The sequence below is a fragment of the Rhopalosiphum maidis genome, chromosome 1, assembly GCF_003676215.2.
Source record: "Rhopalosiphum maidis isolate BTI-1 chromosome 1, ASM367621v3, whole genome shotgun sequence".
In the NCBI taxonomy this organism is placed as follows: domain Eukaryota; kingdom Metazoa; phylum Arthropoda; class Insecta; order Hemiptera; family Aphididae; genus Rhopalosiphum; species Rhopalosiphum maidis.
Window position 1 is genome coordinate 90,903,068 of NC_040877.1, and position 15,460 is coordinate 90,918,527.

The following is a 15,460-nucleotide window of genomic DNA, read 5'->3' on the forward strand; positions in this document are numbered from 1 at the left end:
ATTAGAGGGATGTACTAACACTGACTATGGCCACCACCATAATTGTAAATATAATTAATCCAAAAATCAACATTTTAATAAAACAAACAGTCAAGATTTTTAGCTTAATGCTAATAAATAAAAAACAAAAGAATATTAAGTAATACAATATTATGAAATTTAATAATTTAGGTTTACTCTTCTTTAAGAAAAAAAATTGTAAATACAAAAAGTCAAGATAAAAAAGACTTTAATAATTTGTACATTAACAAATGTGTATGGAAATCAACTATAAATACCTAATATTTAATAAAACTTATAACAATACCTAAAAATAATTAATTTATACTATTTGGAATTTTATCGCAATGGAATTGAAATTTGATAAGTCAGTAAAGTATTGTGTACAGTAAATCTATACTTATATATACTATCAAATAGCAATACCGAATCTAAAATTTATAAATAAATACGTGCTTATTTTAAACCATAAATAATAAATGTCCAAATGCAAAAATTTTTTGAAATATACTGATACAATTAAGAATTACTTGAGATGTACAATAATACTATTTAATATAACCTAACTTTATACTCTTCATATGATATTATAGATAGGTGTCTGTCTTCGTTATTAAAATAATGAAATTTTCGTTAAATCTAAATTTTGATTGCAACGACTAAAAAACTACACAGAACTTAACACCACATATATCTTACATATTATTTAATTTTATTGTTGTCTTCCTTTTTCACCCATTACTCTCAAGGTTAATGCCCGTGAAACTCACTTAAGTAGATTTCTAGGAAATGAAATTGCTATACAGGTGCACAGTATCATAATCTTAAATTAGGTCTTGAACAATTACAGAAGTGCTCTTGGTCGAAAGGTTTTCGTCGAAGCCATTAAAGTACTTCAGTTCTATAAATTTAAGATCAACGCGCGGGAATATAATTTAACAAATTAAAAAAATGCATTTATATATTGTATTTAACTGTAAAATATTATATTATATTATCAAAATTGTATCTCCAATTTCAAAATTCGAATAAAACGCAAAAGAACTAAAAAAATATAGTATAATATTTTTTTTCAAAAATCCACAGCGAAATTGTACCAACCAGAGTACCTAAATCATAACCTCAAATTAATATTTCTAAAAAATACGCTCACTATTAATTTTTTTTATGTACAATGTATATATTACTATATATTGTACAGGTTTAATGTTTATAATATACTTGTATTATATTATGTCTAACTACAAAAAGATAAAAAGTAAAAATGAAAAAAAAATACGTATTAAAGTGTGTTATTGCATTACGCAAAATAATATTACATTCAATTTATGGCAAAGACACCTTTTTTCAGACTTATAGGGTTGAGGTTCGTTTACTTTGGACGCCTTTATTACTATCATATATGTAAATGAATATTTCGTATTTTTCCTCGAAAGAGAGGAAATTGAGTTTATTACGTGAATCGGGCAAGAGCTACCTGACCGTAATACGCGAAGGGTAGTCACGTGTAATAAAATACCTACCAACAGTACCAATGCCAGACGAAGGGTGAGGACACAAACACACATACACACAAGAAGTTATTCAATATAAATTCAAAATAAAAACGGACACTTTTGTACCGTGAAAATATGCATTCACAGCTAATATTTTATTCCAACCAATAGCTTTTATTGTATTACTGTTATTCTATTATATTTTATATTTATACATATTGATATTATTAAAATATATTCGATTTATCGATAGAAAACGAGTATTTCAGTGATTCTTTATAGCTGGAAACTTATATTTTCATTGGATTCGTTTCTCGCGTTTAATTACAGTATAAGTGATATATCCTATCCCAACCACGACAATGCTGACAGGCGACAGCTTTCTGTGAAATAGATGCTTTTTTGCATTCGAAATACAAATTCAAATTGTTTGAAAAAACAAACAAAACTTTCCCAGAAAAGCAATTAGACGATAAACTTAAGAAAACTTCTGACTAAATTTTCGTCAAACTGTTTACGTACATGTTTAAATAGTTATTGAAATACTTTTAACGTCAACTATATAAGAAGAATTTTTAAAATATTATTATGACAATAAATTTACAGTTATAGATAGTTTTGATAGTTATATGACTTGGCTGAAAAATTAAATATAACTATTCTTAAAAAATATAACAGAGTATTATTTTTTACATAATTGAACATTTACATATTCAACGAAATATTTAATATATATATAGTACCTACTAACTATACTAATAAAATATATGTAATTATTAATATTATTAATAAAAAACTAGTAGTCAAATCATTTTTAAAAAATTATATTTGATATTGCATGTTTTCGTAGGGATACAAATATATCAAAAATATTCTAAACTGCTAGTTAAACACTTTTATTACCTACATGATGTTATTAAAACCCTGATGCACTTGCACATTAAAATATTAAATTAAAATCTATTTCATTTACACCCTACAATATTCCCTCCCATAATCAACTATACGTTTATAGGAATGATTTAATTATAATAATAATTAATATGCAGATCATTTTGGGTGAATTTTTATAATTTGTATCTCTGTTGATATAGGAGTATAACTGCTGCCGTATGTGTTCGACATATTGTGACCTAATACATGATTTTACTTCCGGTTTTAACATACTTTAGGACAAGAAATTCCTTGAATTAAGCACGCCTTAATATAATGACAGTTTACCAATTGTACCTAAAATTACTTTTTATATACTAATTGCGCTCTAAACATTTTATAATACCTAAGAAAAATTTATTAGTTAGTTATAATTATTATAAACACTAATCGATTTTTTTGTTAGTATCAATAAATAATTTATTATAAAAAAATAAATTTTTTTTTTCGCATTTACAAGTTATTTTTGGATAGTCAATTATTCAAAATTAAATACCAGTTACACTACATTACAATTCGTTCCATAAAATTCCCGATACTATTATAAAATATATTATACCCAGTTACAATAACCAGTCAATGTAACTAGGTAACTAAGTAATACTTAAAAGATCAATAAATAAGTTTTAAATTTCTAGCATTTTAGTATGTGTTATACAAGCGCAATTGGTATACTAACCCTAAACGAAAATTTTGTGTCAAGCGCAATTGGTCCATACCCAATATAATATACCTAGTACATAAAGCATAATTAATTGATAGTGTACATGTTGTACAATCATAATAATATGTGCAAACGAGTCATCGCCGTTCTTTAAACGAGTCCGTTATGCGGCTCACACATATACTGCGGTATCGAATTTGTTTCGTTTTGTTTAGCCCCTTCCTTCCCACCCACCACAAGTATTGTGCTGCACGATGAAACTACATTGTGATCGGTCCAATTCTCCGATATAGAAGATTCTACTTTATCAAACACCGGTGGCTACAAACATTTTCCCAAATAAGAAGCAATAATAATAGTATAATGTTTGCATGCTTGTGGCCTAAAAAAACTATTCATCTATTGCTTATACCTATGCTGTTCGTTCTTCCGTGGATATGCATACAACACGATTACTATAATGCTAGGTATAACCGTAATCTGTTATTAACTATTTGAAAAGATTGTCAAAATGACAAAATCTAACTCATTTAGTTCTGTGAGAAAATAATAATTTTATAAATTATTATGTTGTACCTCACAGGTACCGTTATTATAGCAGTAGTAACTACCTTGCAGTTTATTTTATTTATCATTGTAATAGACTTAAATAATATAGATTATGTTATTAGTATAATGTTTATATTCCTATATATTATAATTATTATTTCGTGGATCACTTACTGATGCCATCGAAACCAAAAATAATTAATATTTTTTTTTAAATTGTCAAGTATTTTATTGAACTCGTCATTTGATTAAAGCCGATACTAAACAGGTCAACAGTATTTGAACTCTGAACACTTCTTAAAATTGTAATATTTATTATAATAGTTTTTGAACATCAAAAATTACAATACTGTAAATTTCCAATGAATAACTTCGATCGTCGTTATAGCGAGTAATTTTTTAGAGTTATACCATAACACTTATCACGAGACCGAATAGATCATCAACTGTTGGAGAGAAAATGCAATACAAAAATTTCAAACGCACTTAACCTATTTGCGACTGAAATGTATTCGCTACCGCTATGGCGCTACTCGTAAACAATACCTATATTTTTTTTTATATAATCAACTTTTACCTTTGATCGAGCCTTGCGAAAAAATTTTAAATGAATTCGCAAAAGCTAGAAATAAAAGCACACGCGTATTTAACTGTGGAAAAACCACCATACCACCTGAACTCGTTAAGGAGAAAAAAAGCTGCAGACGTGACAAAGAGTGTTGTACGCAGTGCAAACGAGTGTCTGCCGTCAACCGTCCGGAACAGCTGATATTTTGTTCTCCATTGAGTGTTATTTTTACAAATTTCCCGGAAGGTCTTAGGCCTCAGTCCACGAGAGCATTTCTACATCATCCGTGTTAACATAGTATACTATATTATTTCCACCGAGTAAAAGATGTTTTATTTTTTTATGCTCAATATAGGTACGATGTGACGCTTTTTTAACTTAAAACTCAAAAGTTTGCGCAGTCGCCACGTGTGTGTTAAATTTCAAAAAAAAATAACCTCAAACCACGTATTCGGTACGATAATAGTTTACTATATTATATTATTATATTAAAATACAGAATGCCAACATTTTTAATATAAAAAATAACGTATAAGAAACAGTTTATCAAAATACCTGTTATCTATTGCACAAATGATATTGATTTTATAGATCTTTAATAATTTATAATCAATATTTAACGTTAATTACAACTGTTTACCTATATTTAGAATGAAATCTAAAGTTTCTTAGGACTCACAATCTCATGAACTAAAAATTATTTGAGTGCATTTACAATTATGATTCAAACATTACATGTAATATGAATATAAAATATGTATTTGATGTACATAAATAATTATTTGTAATCTTTAAAACAACTTTTTATGTTACCTAATACAAGTATTATTATAATGCCTTTAATATTTTTGTTTGTTTAGTAAGCCATAACGTGTATGATTAAATAATAATTGTTTTCCTTTTTTTGTGTAAAAAGGTAAAAACTATTAGGTCAATATTAGATATAAGATTAAAATAATTATCAATATTGAACTTTAAATCAAATAAGGTACTATTAACCCACATAAAAAAATATATTGAAAGATTATACAAATTAAAATGTCAAATATTGTGTCTAATAAGTTATAAGCTATATTCCAGTATTTTTGATACATATTTCTGTACATTATTATAATCGACTCATTCTAGTCATCTAATATAAAATACATGCTAGCAAGATTGATATACAAATAATAAATATATGAAGTAGCGCGAGCGCTGAAAATGTATAATCAATATATTACATATTATTTGTTTTATAAAATTAATCTAAACCTGATGTTCTCGTTTTAATGTCTTGACATCAAACGAAATGCTACTGGTGGCAGTTTAACCGTACACTTTTTGTCTGGATGGTATTCGAAGGGGCTGTTTATAAGTGTTCGTTCTCCTCAGATCTTATATATACAGTCTTTATAACTATACAACAACTTTATAACTACAGTCTATATTCAACGGTCTACACTATTCAACAGTCAATGGATAACATCATAAAAGAAAAAATGTGTGAAATAAAAGCTAAATATTATTTTTTATTAGTAAATAGATACATAAACTAAAACTCATAAATATATTGAAGACGGTAGCTGTTATTAAAAGAGCATAAGTATGAAAAAAATATCGTCTGGAAACGGTTTTTAATTTATTACTAATATTATTTGCGACGTATAAACGTATTGAATACAGGTGTCAGGTACGAATAAAATATAACGAAAATTCTTATTAGTCTTCTAATAATGTAAAAGGTTGACTTGAAAATATTTATCACACTGCATGAGGAGTGTTATAATTAATCCTCTGCGTCCTTTTGACATAAATATATCTTTTGGCTGGAAGTCTATCTGAGACGCTATTTTTGTCATGCTTGATGGATGTTATCGGTTGTTATGGTCACCATTCGTATTACTATGACGACCACGTAAATAATGTATACCTATTATAATTGTAATAATTATTTCTCCGTACATTGTGACAAGATGATCCATTGGTATCTTTCCTCCCAAAAATGTTTTAATTAAGTAATTTTACACGCATAGAAGAGTATAAAAATCTACGGTGTCGTTTTACAGAAATGGGGCGACCGTCAAAAACACCAATCACTTGTACAGTGTATGCGCGCGCGTGTGTCGTAGTATATGTACGTAAAACCGATGGGCGCGTAACGTGACATTGAGAAACGAAATTTCACGTGTCTATTGTTATGTTACACGATTCGATTAAAACGACGTTGGGGGAGAAATAAAAAACAATCTGATCGCGTTAAATATATGGGGAAAAAAACTACGATTTGAAAAAAATAAATAAATCGTACGCATACGGCCGGGAGGAGACGAGAAAACAGGTGTAGCTGACGAAAAGGACGTAATTTTACTAGATGTACCTATTATATTATACGATGTATCTATTATAATATATCGGCGGAAAGAAAATTATACGCACGGACGACCTCGACAATGATATTCTATGCGATTGTACAGATAATATTACCGATTTTCGTTTTTGTCGACCGTTCATCGCATCTCATCAAGTATTACAATATATTATCATGCACAGTGTGCACAATATGTTTCATTTTATTACGTACACAATATTATTTTGCTACATTACTACGGACTATACAGATGAGAGAGGACTTGCAGTCATCGAGCGCGTGCCCTGCGTAATGTTTACGGGCCGAATTGTAAAAGTACGACGTGCCTAAACCGTAGAAACGTACTGCCGGAGAACAGAAACGTTCCGGTAAAAACAAAGTGTTTTCCCGACATGAATATTGTGTTTCGTTTCGCCGAAACTACATGCAGGTACGTTGCGGCAATACACGACGTTTCCTACTTCCGGATCGGTCCGTACTGCGCGGGCCTGCAATCGACGTCGCGTGTATCGTTGCCGATATTATTTATGTACGAGCAATATACGTATGAACGATCCGCTGGGATTATACCTACCGCGAAACGATGCGTTTCGAAATAATGGCGGTAACCGGTATTAAACCACGTACATTATATGATAGCGACGTGCGGTATATAAACTGTATACCCGTAATAATAAGACGTATCTGGTCGTACACACACAATATTATCCTTTTCGTGTAATGTATTACGGTCCGCGATCACGACACTAATAAAGTAATTATCTGCGCGACGGGCGGGGCGACGTAGGCGGCGGTGGGGGCGACCGTAAAAAATATCATACCGACGAGGACTCGGCCGTCCAAGTCGTCCACAAAAGAATGTCGAAAAACTGGTTTGTGTACGCGCGCAGACGACCGGCAGCGCACCGTAGTCACACCGCCGCGGTCTGCTCCGCCTTTTTTCATACCTACTCACACTCGCCCGAACTCCAACACACACTGGCGCGGGTCTCACTCGTGTACTGTACCCGCAGTGCTACGAAAATCCAATTAGAGAGACCGAGACTTCCTATAATATTGTTGCGCCAGCGCGGGCCACATGAATTATTATTATTATGTTGTTACTTATTACTATTATTATTTATTATAATATTATTATTACTACGGGCGCAGTGCTGTGCTACGTCGGGAATCGGCCCGACGGCGCTCTCGGGTGTGAACACTGCCTATATGATATCGTTATTACCATTGTGGCCGATGATTACGTTGATGTCTTCATCGCGTCTCTCGGTCGCGCCCGTCGGATACAGCCGTTTCCTTCGACGGCGGTGCGCACGTCGCCCATATATATATATATATAAATGTATAATAATAAGATATTGTACCTATGGGTAGGTTTTTTTCTACATTAGTCGATATTATTATGTTCTCCATTTTAATAGATACCTGTTTCTCCCCGTAATATGATACATATTTTTTTATTATTATTGTACAGTGTCGTAGTGTACTATAGTAGTATAGCTAGTGTGTATATACACGCAACAACATTTCCGACTATAATATTATTATTATTATTATTATTATTATTATTATCGTCTAGCGAGTTGTGGGTACCCAGCGGTTTACGAATCGAACGAATTCGTGATATTTTATGTACGTATTTATGTCGTTTATCATCTCAGAAATTATATCGTGGTGTTTTTTTCTTCTTCTTTCGTTTTAGGTATCGAAATCTATTCAAAAACACGTACGTCTATGTTTCATATTTTTGTATGGGTCAACCTACTACTACGCTTTGTGCTAAAATATTTTATAGGGAGCTTTTTTTACTTTTTACTTATGTATTTGCTTGTCACGTATAGCAGTGTTTTTACTTTTAGCCGTCTGTCTTTCAACTATTTTTTTATTTCTCGAGTATACGTCATAATTAAGTTGTCGATAAATTGTTGATCACTACCGCCATTTGAATTCAATTAACCGATCAATTTTTTTTTTTTTTATGAAGGTCTTTATTTTACATAACACAGTAGATAGTGATAGTCGTTTAGACTAAATATTTATTCGATTATGACCACTTCCACGTTAAAAATGGTCGATAATCCTACATGTGAACATCATGGTAACTAACAATTCCCAACACCTTGAAACAATATTTTTATACCTCAAGCAATAATTATAGTATTAATACTATTAAGTACGTGTTCAACATTTTATGAGTTTTTAATCAGTTGCTTATTTTTTTCCTACATTTTAAATAATGTTATATTGGGTACAATAATATTCTACGCATTGTTTCATTTTACAATGATCGAGGTTAAGTTCAAAAAGTTGTGTAGAAAGCATAAAAGTGAAATTGAATTAAATTCTTTGTCATTTGGGTCTAATTGGATTTTTTTTAAGTTCCTCCTTTTTGAATTATGTACTGTACTAATGCATTATTATGTATTTTATTATACGGGTGACTTACTTTTTCGACTTTTAGCAAAATTAATATTTAAGAAAATACATTCTGGAAAACACACGTAATCGTAGTTTAAAATCTTAATATTGTATAAAAATTAAATAATTTACGATGCGCACCGGAAAAAAAAGGTAAAAAATGTAAATAGTTATGTATATACTGAGTATAAACACGTTATAATATATATATATATGTATATATATATTATTTATTTTCTTAGTGCTTTCTCTCAAGTTTATTAGATATTTTAATATTTAGTCTGTTTTATTGACATGACGGCTAAAATTATGAGTATGTTGTTTTGCATGTATAAAACTAACATGGCCACACGGGTTAAGCTAAAAAAATTACATTGGTCTTGATTAAGCATACTTAAATTATTTTTGCTGATTAATTTTTATAATATTTCGACCGACTATTTCACTTAAAAACTGTTTATTTCAAACAAATTATAATTACTGCTATAATTGTAATTGCGATGATATATGTTTACACATTTTGTTTTAAACCGTTTTTAAAAGTTAATTAAAAAAGGTAGATACCTTTTCCCCCCTTGTATTTTATAATATATAAGAATATAACTTTTAACATCAAAGAGTATTCACTAAGATGCAATGAGCATAAAGACCAACAAACACGAACAGCATATTCTATCTATATTATTTATTATGTTATTATTTTTAGATATTTAGTTGTGCAGTTTTCCCAACAATCGCATATTATACGTAAATAATTAATGTAATAAAAAGTAAACAATATTTGTAATTTTTATGTAAACAAAAAATTTAAATCTGTAAAACAAAAAATCTGTTTGTATTATTAATACGATATGTAATGAAAAAAAATTTTACAAGTACATATTTTTAGATTTCAAACAGTCATTCTTATTTGTGTTGTTCCTACGTCTTAAAGTATACAACATTTTACATAATAGTATAATAAAGTAAGGTACATTTTACACCCACGTACGTAAGTATAAGGTATAACTGCATATTAAATACAGACTGCGTATAATATTTTATATATTTTTATTAAATCCTTAAAACTCTGTAAGCTGTGAAAACACAATTTCATCGCATACAACTACCAACTAACATATAATAATATTTACCTATAGGTGTATAATACATAACATAATGTGCTTATGATATTTTTCGTTTATTTATTTCTGAGTATAATTTTAACGCTCAAAAGTATAAATCTATTAACTTAATCTATATTAATTGGTGGAATTTCTTTTAAATCTGATAATATTCTAAAAAAAAAAATAGTTTTATTGGATTTCTATACAACTACCTATATCTATTTAAGTATTAATTATTAATACGTTTTATTTTTTGCTTGATGATATTTAAGTAATCAAATATTTAACAATAATAGAATAATTACTTTTGAATCTTTTGATGTTCTATAGTGTAACAACACTTATGATTTGTGACATGTGACCAAATAGGGTTACTATATAGAGTCAAAATGTTTGAATCAAATTATAAAGAACTTAAGTTATGTCTTTAATAATTTGAAGTTTGTAACTAAAATAATAATGTTCATGTATTAAACTAGACTTTAAACAACAAACATACAGTTATCAAAAGAGATCAGATCTCGTATAGTCATTTCTTATTTCCCTTAAAGTCAACAAACTTAGTGCTAAGGTAATGTCTTATTGAAAAGCTCTCATTATACATAAATTTATAGTAATACACATGTGTATAGTGTATACCAATATTACATAAGAAAAGCATACAAATTTATACACACGCTTCACATTATACAATGTGTAATTTGAAAAGTTATAATGGGTTCATATTATTTTATGTAATTAAAAAAGCATCGCAGCATTGCGTTTGGTTAACAATTACTTAATATTCAAAAATATTAATATGTAATAACTCTTGCTAAACGATACCTAACTAACAGAAGGTGTCTAAATATTATTTATCATGATTATCACATTTTTAAGAAGACAGTAGGTAACTATTATAGCGATATATTATACTTCATAGTTAAGTTTCATATTTCAACATTCATGTAAAATATAATTATGTATATATTAAAAACAAAGATCAAAAAAACATAAACATAGTTTTTATATGTAATTGTGCGTATTACAGTTTAATATAAATATTCTATTTTATATTAATTGTTTGGTAAACAATTGTTGTCAAACAAGGACTAACGGTGATTATAATATATATCTAATATGATTTATCATCATTAATAATTCATCCAATAGCGTTCAATTTATTTTGAATACAAATAAAACAAAGGTAATTAATGGACTGTATAATACAATATTTACTAATAAATTTGAATTTAATTACAAATAAAATATAAACAATATTTAAAATCTAAGTAATGTAGGACGTAACTATATAATAACGTTAACAGAGTAAATTTAATATTTCCTATTAAATAATTTAGTATCTTATAAAGAATCCATTAACATAAAAAATACTAATTCAAATTATTCAATTTGCATAAAATGAATAGGGTATTTCGGATTTCCTAATTATTAATAAATAAAATATTATAATACAAGACTTCGTTAATCTTTCATACAATAACCTGTTTTAATATTTTTACTATTACTTTAATTTTTAAACTCTTGTATCAGTTAATATGTTACAATTTTGTTTAGTTAACAAATAAACAAAAATTTCTTACAAAGTAGTCAGTAACATAATTTGGTAGTTGTTGCATAAGACTGACTAGCATCTAGATCTCTAAGAATAGTTCAATAGCCATTTTAAAAATATCGTTGTTATAGTGATATAATATTTACAGAATATAATGACATATTATTCGCTTGGATATTTTAGTCTGCTAACCTCTTGTTCGTTTAATGGATTTTCACCTGTAAGTTTTGGGTACGTATTTTGTATATGTTATTTGTTGTACAAAAAAAAGTATTTACATAATGTTATTTACATTTATAAATAAATATTCGTCAAATGATGTTAAGCCCTAATTCTGCTGTATTCATAATCGCTGTAAATTTTGTTGATACGAACGAGGGCACAAAAATAAAATATTTTTGATTTAAATTCTTTTCTGAAAAAAAAATGAGTAGTCAACAAAATATAATTTTGTTTAATATTAAATAACATGATTCAATCGAAATACGTAGATATTTTGAATTACAGCTTCCAAAACATATTATTCGCCGATTTCTCTGTTGACATATAATACGATACACTTGAAAAAATGCCAATGTGGTCATGATCATTTTATTTAATCTAAAAATCTAAACACAGCTACACTGACATCAGACAACTAAAATAAAAAATAAATAAATATTTACTAAATTTTTAATACTGTATACTTACAATTTTTTATTATTAATTTTATAATAAAATCAATGTTGACAAAACACTATATTATATTATTATGATATTTGTAGGACTGCGAATTTAATGTAGTATAAATCATTAAAAAATGCATTTAATATACAAAAATGGCAGTTAAAATACACTCGAAATTTTAATAATTTTACTTACATTTAAAATTTACTTTTTTACAAAGATGCTTACAAGTTTAAAAAATTCAAGTTTAAGTGTGTGTATAATATAAAAAATAATTTATAAATGTTTTTATAAATAAAGTTCATTGACCTAATAATTGTTGAAAACACCATCAAGGTAAATTCAAAAAGAAAAAAATTAACTAAAAATAATATTATATAGTTTTAACCAAAAAAGTAATATTTTACAATAAGTTAAGAACAATTATTTTTCCTTGGTACAAACTCACAGCTCTAATTGTAAGGATATAATACAAAACATAAATACATTATCTATTGTTTATTTATATAAAATGATCAGGAATATATTATAATATTATGTATATTGTGTATAATATAATATAATATAATATAGTAATAGTAAAATTATATATGTTTATAATTTCAATTTCTCCGCAGTCCACACACACTTCTATACGTGTATAACGTACAAGTGCGGTATAAGTAATAAAAATATAATATTAAAAATAGTTATCAGAATTATAAATTACGAGATTTGTTTTAAAGCTTTGATTGTTATGTTTAGAATATTCAAATTCCCGTGTAACTTTATGATGAAGATATGATATTTTTAGGAACCACTATAATTAATTAATGTAATTAATTTTTGGCAAAACCAAAAAATAACTGGAGTCTCGAAATACTAGTATAATTCAAAGAAAGATACAGAATGAGAAATTTTAATCTTTTGACCTGAAGTGTAATTCCAAGAAATCGATCTTTCCTGAAATATTTTAATTTAATTTCCACATGTGCAGTAAAAATTTTATTTCAAAAATTTGTGAACCATATACAATTTAAGTGATTGCTTTATGAAAAATTAACCATTTCATGTATATTTTTGTATTTTGCAGTATGAAAAATCCGTTTCTACATTATGAAATGGAGATACATTTTTATGAAATCATAGATTTCATGAACTGCCTATGACATTTTATACTTTATGTATATACTTATATACTTGTATAATAGAATATTATATACTTTCAACTAATATTATACTCGGTTAATTTAATTTACTCCATTTGCATGCTTTTATAAGTGATTTGTAACTACTTACAGGTTCAGTTTAAGTTTATACCTAATTATTTATGCAATTTTAAAAGCATGTTATACCTTTTGAGTTTTGTTACTTTGTACAAATGCACAAATAAACATTTATTCGAAATAGAAAGCATCAATTATACGCATTTATTATTATTTTTACTTTTATTCCTATACTAGGAATTTATCTATATCTATTAACTTTTATAACGTTAATAATATTGATCCCTAATATTAAATATATTTTGTGTCAATTTTATTTTTGCAGCGCAGATGAGCTTGGTTTGTCTTGTAATAATTAAAATAATGAATATAAAAATCTTTATTTTTCCTCATAGATGATCAAGATGAAATAATAATAATAATTGTACAGTGGATGTAGTTTATTATTTGCGTCATTGCATTACTTCTTACAGACTGTAGATGAAAAATAACTCTTAAATTTATTATCAAGTATATTATACATTTTAAAAAGATACTACGAAAAATATTACCGACTTTGTTGTATAATAGTCATGTGAAAAAATGCATTCAGTCACCATCGTTTTGAACAATGATGCATCATCGGAAAAGGACACGGAACGTTAGAAGTACTTTTAGAATATACGGATGGCTTAATTTTTATGCTCCACAAGTAATGATGTAACCATGAATTTCCTATTATTATTATTGTTATTATTATTATTATTACTTTATCTCCAGAAATCATATCTTAAAATATATTTTTACTGATGTAATTATACTAATTTAATTATATTTCGGATGGCTCATATTGAAAATTCAAAGACCAGCAATATCGGGTAACACGGAAAACATTTGATAAATTATTTAAACTATTTTAAACTGTTCATTCCTGAACATAAAGCAATCTTGTATAATAAACAACTACCCTGTAGAATGAAATTTACTGAATTTATTATTATCTTCAAAACAATTCATCACGTCAATAAAATATTTGTTGATTTTTTTGCTTAATAATTTAAATAATTGGAAAAAAGTGTTTATACCTAAATGCATATTTTGAAGTATAATTTTTACGGCAGATTTTTTTATAACCTTCAATAAGTTTTTAAAAATTTGTAATTATTATTATACTGCATAGTGCATACTACAAAAGGATTATACAAAATAATTATTAAAATGAACAATTTTATTTAAATATTTGAATAATTTTCCTGGTTCTAGTACAGTCCTATCAGTTAGAGACTATAAATTAATAAGTAGTTAGTAATTTATAAACTATATATCGTTATATAATATCCATTAAATATTTGAGTATATAAAAAACGCAAAAATATTTCGACAACATCTTGATGATTTAATATTTAATTTGGACGTTCAAAAGGTTACCAAACAAAGAAAACATATTTCGTTTACGAGTAGTTTACTCTGGCAAGTATGATATAAGATAAAATCTATTCATAAGGACCATAAGGTCCATGATTCTACAGATAGAGAATACACGTGGATCAGACATTTTGTTCATAGTAGGGTTTTGTAATCTTTCTTTATTTTTGTATTAAAATCCATCGATACGACCCTTTTTCTAATCCTTTACAATAAATGTATAGATGGTTTTTATTCGGTGGATTTAACGCAATTGTTAACGCATTCGAAATTCAAACTCATAATTTGAAAAGTGAAGAAATTATCTTTTGATAATGCGTGGAAATCGTAACAATTATACTTTATAGTTACAATGTAGATTATGCCACAGTCTACAGTCAGATTTCAAACAACTCATCGCTTTCTATCAACGAACACAATAATTAAATAATAATAAGGTGACCGACTATTTTACGTGTTTACATTTTTCAGAACAGGTGCGAAACGTTATTATTATTATATGCGAAGGATTAAAAATGTATGAAACACGGGTACGAGTCCAGGGTA

At 27.5% G+C, this 15,460-nt stretch overlaps 1 protein-coding gene across 1 annotated transcript in view; it reads right to left on the reverse strand.

Annotated features, from left to right (window-relative positions):
* Positions 1 to 15,460, reverse strand: part of LOC113555021 (semaphorin-2A) — a 345,931-nt gene that overhangs the window by 329,527 nt on the left and 944 nt on the right. The window lies entirely within an intron of this gene.